This window comes from Bison bison, unplaced genomic scaffold, assembly GCF_000754665.1.
Source record: "Bison bison bison isolate TAMUID 2011002044 unplaced genomic scaffold, Bison_UMD1.0 scf7180017863077, whole genome shotgun sequence".
Lineage (NCBI taxonomy): Eukaryota > Metazoa > Chordata > Mammalia > Artiodactyla > Bovidae > Bison > Bison bison.
The window spans coordinates 4,711-9,439 of record NW_011493649.1 but is presented as its reverse complement, the minus strand read 5'-3'; positions in this window follow the sequence as shown (position 1 = coordinate 9,439).

Genomic DNA, 4,729 nt, shown 5'->3' with positions numbered 1-4,729 from the left:
TGCAAAAGAAATCCAAATTAAGGAAGATTTCAAACATTTCCTATAGATCAGTGGTTCTCACCTAGGAGCATTGTTGCCCCCAGTGGGACATTTGACACCATACAGATACTTTTTTTGATTATCACAACAAAGAGGGGTAATGGTACTGACATCCATGGGGCACATGCCAGGGATGTTATGAAATGTCTTATAGTACACAGAACAGCCCTGGACAATAAAGAATTATCTGACACTAAAATGCCAACAGTGTTAAGATTGAGAAACTGTTGCAGATGATCTGGTTTGCCCAAACATTGGCCACCAGTGATCATCTGTCTCATGCCTGACCAAGATGGCCTGTGAGTCCATTTTTTGTGACATGGGGATCAACCATCACTGTAGCCTCTTCCAGTGCTAGAATTCTGAGGACTTATCCTAATGTAGTTACCCTCTTTCATGACCAAAAAGGGTGTGGAGGACATTGGTGCCCCAGTTTGAAAGTTAACTATTCCAGCCCAGACAGATGTGTATTCACATAAGAAAAAACTATTGGAGTCTCTTGTCTGAATTCTCCTCCTGTGTGTAGTAAAACAATACAGCCTTAGCTTATGAGGAATGGATGAATATTGTAGCTTCACTGAAGAATGTTCAGGTTACAAACCACATTGTCCTGAGGAGCTGTTTCATTTTGTCATTTTATTTCAAATGTCTTCAACTTAGTAAGACAGGTACAAATGAGTCATACTCAACCTGTCAAAGAGAAATTAGGCTTGACATTTCATAAAGGTGGAGAGACAGCTTTCATTCAGATTTCTGTAGTAGGGAAAGGTACTTCAGTATAAACTGAGCTCAACTCTCCAGAACACTGGGACATGCTAAAGGAAATTAGGGAAAGAGGATAAAGGGAGGGGAAGCTGGTCCTGTGGTTAAGCCATGTGTGTCATCTAACTGGTGCTTATCAAAATCAAACTCATACCCTCCCAGAGGCTGCAGGACAGAGCCTGATCTTCAAAGATTGTACTTCAGAGGGATGACTCCCAAGTCCTTGAGAAAGACATTTCTGGGTCAGGGAAGATCCATCCCAGAGGGACAGAGTAAGAATTTTATAATTGTAAGTTTTCTAACAAATGATTGAAGAAAAAGGATGTCAGGAGCCTACTGAACATGCAGTAATTTCTTTGGACAGTCTTGAAATTTCTCAAGAATTTTAAGGGGGCTGGAGTCATCCCAGGAACATAGCCTTAAACTGTTCTTAGAAACTATTTCTAGCATTTGTGTGACTCTTAGCATGTAGGGTGGGCAAAATCATTTGTCCTGACAGTTCGCAGACTTTGAAAGCTTACAGGTCAAGTATGAAGCCTAGTCAGGAAGGGGGCTCCAGAGCATCTAACTAAAATTTGATCAAAAAGGGAGCTGTCAAAATATGAAGGGTCTCCATATGACTCCTACATGCTCCAGGCAACTTCACTTGTCCTGGGGGAGAAGCAGGTAAATAACTATCTGGCCAGACTCAGTATGCCTGCTGTATATCTGCCACCTCAACATATTGTGACAGGGCCCAACACAAAGGATCGTGAAGAACTGAAGGATTCCAGAGACCTTGAGAAAACTTGAAAGCTCACAGCAGAAGCTCTTCCAGGATGCTTTCATCAAAAATGACTCAGATCTGCAAAGCTTCCCTAGTCTCCTTAAGGGATCTTGAACCAAAGTCCTGGTTCAGCCTCAGAGACTCTAAAAGCCCAGCAGCATCCAGGATGTGGTTGTGGATCTCCACCTTGCATCCCTTCTCAGGGACAATATTGCAGGAGTAGCATGTTAACGAGATCAACTCTCAATAGCTTCCACAGGAATCATATCAGCTCATTTGTTCACCATCTTTTTTTTTTTTCTTCAGTCTGACCCCTCCTTTTCATTCCAGTATATCTGAACCTGCAATCCATTAAAGAGATGTATCACAGAAGGTACTGGGAGGTGAGTAACTCGATTCCTTCTCTAAAACTAGATCAGGCTGGTAGAAAAGGGGAAATGTAAATGCTTGGTCCTTTCCAAATTCAGTTTCCTTCCAGTACTAGGATATACAATTTAGCCAGTTTTATTTCCACTAGCTTAACTTTCAAGCACTTCTACCAGCAGGACATCACCTGGGCCAGCAGCTTTTATATCCACTATTTCATCACATTTGGTCCTTTCTATGGAATCTTCAGAACCATGGTACTCATATATTTAGTCAAGTAAGGAAACAATAATATTCTCCTACTCTTATTACCTGGATGGTCCTCTTACCTTTCTTATCTGATCTGTTTATGATTAGCAATGATTAGCAGATTATGACGGCTGGCTGCATTCTTGTAACTGAAACATTTCCCCCAAAAATGTGGTATCAAACATCTGAAATAATTGAATGAGTTTCTTGGAAACTGAATTTGCCCAATTTTTGCCTTTTTTCCCACGTGATTCATTCTCAATTGCAATATAGTAGTCCCTCAGCATCTGAGGAGGATTAGTCCCTGGACCCACCTCAGTTTCCGAAATCCAAAGATATTCAAGTCATCTATCCATATATGTAGTTCCACAACTGTGGATTCAAGCAACCACTAATCTTGTGGTATAGTGTGTTTACTTAAAAATATCCACATTTAACTGGACTTGAGTGTTTCTCAAAGGTCACCTGTATTCTGCCTGATCACCAAGTCCTTCAAACAGTAATCCAGCTGGACATCATAATTCTTACCAAAGATAATAGGAGGCCAGTTTTTTAAAAAGTTATTTTATGATTAGAAATTTTCCCTGAATCAAAATGACTTTAAACTGAATAACCCTCTTCAACTTCCCAGTGTATTCCTTCCTCATTCATTTGCACTACTATTCATGACAATAATGGTAGCTACTATGCATCAGGCAATTTGCTAAAGGCTTTACATTGTGGGCTTCCCTGATGGCTCAGACAGTAAAGCACCTGCCTGCCTTGTGGGAGACCTGGGTTCAATCCCTAGGTCAGAAAGCTCCCCTGGAGAAGGAAATGGCAACCCACTCCGGTATTCTTGCTTGGAAAATTCCATGGATGGAGAAGCTGGTGGGCTACAGTTCATGGGGTCGCAAAGAGTTGGACACAACTGAACTACTTCACTCACTTTACATGCATTATCTTATTTGATGTAATAAAACTTGCAAAACCAGACAATGCAGATAGTATCAATTTCATTTTTCTGGTAAGAGAACTAAAGTTCAGAGACATTAAATCACTCATTCAAGAGCAAATAAGGGCCAGTGGCAGTGCCAAATCAGAACTTGTACCCATTTCTATTTGATGACAATAGCCAACCTGTTAATCACATTGCATATATCCTTAAGTTGTTGTTGCTTTAGTCACTAAGTCATGTCTGACTCTTTTGCAATTCCATGGACAGTAGCCTGCCAGGCTCCTCTGCTCTGGGGGTTTCACAGGCAAGAATCCTGGAGTTGGTTGCCACTTCTTTGTCCAGGGGATCTTCATGGCTCAGGAATCAAACCCACGTCTCCTGCATTGGCAGATGGAATCTTTACCACTGAGACACCAGAGAAGCCTGACCTTCAGTTATCTAGGTATCTTCTGAGCCTTGCACCAATGACTAAGGAAAATACTGGGGACACTGCTCTTGTACATTAGGCTGCAAGACAGGTAGTATGACTGAATACCTAGTGTGTCATCTTTAGATATAAAAGGTCTGCAAAGATGAAAAACAAATAACCACCACTATATTGGAGCCTTTGAGTCATTGCCATTTCCTCTAATGCTCAGCCATATCTGCCAGTGGTTATGCAAGCCCAGTAACTGGAACTGAAACTCCCCAAGGAGTGATCATGTCTTCCTTTTATTCTCTTAAAGTTTGCTTGAAAGTCCCTGGATTGCTTATGTTACCCGGATGAGCCGCATACCAATGAAAAGGAGCAAAGAGAGGAACCAGGACTGGTTCAGCACTCAGGTAATAATGCTGTTCTTGGGAAAGCATCCATCAAATCCATCTGCTTATCTCAAATAATAATTATTGGACGCTTGCCAGGGGCCAGGCACTGTCAACTGTTTTGCATGTTAGACATTTTCATTCCAATCACAAAGAAAGGCAATGTCAAAGAGTGTTCAAAATACTGCACAATTGCACTCTACTCACAAGCTAGTAAAGTAATGCTAAAAATTCTCCAAGCCAGACTTCAGCAATATGTGAACAATGAACTTCCAGACGTTCAAGCTGGTTTTAGAAAGGGCAGAAAAAAGAGAGATCAAATTGCCAACATTGGCTGGATCATCAAAAAAGCAAGAGAGTTCCAGAAAAACATCTATTTCTGCTTTATTGACTATGCCAAAGCCTTTGACTGTGTGGATCACAATAAACTGTGGAAAATTCTGAAAGAGATGGAAATACCAGAGCACCTGACCTGCCTCTTGAGAAACCTGTATGCAGGTCAGGAAGCAACAGTTAGAACTGGATATGGAACAACAGACTGGTTCCAAATAGGAAGAGTACGTCAAGGCTGTATATTGTCACCCTGCTTATTTAACTTATATGCAGAGTACATCATGAGAAATGCTGGGCTGGAGGAAGCACAAGCTGGAATCAAGATTGCTGGGAGAAATCAATAACCTCAGATATGCAGATGACACCACCCTTATGGCAGAAAGTAAAGAATAACTAAAGAGCCTCTTGATGAAAGTGAAAGAGGAGAGTGAAAAAGTTGGCTTAAAGCTCAACATTCAGAAAACTAAGATCATGGC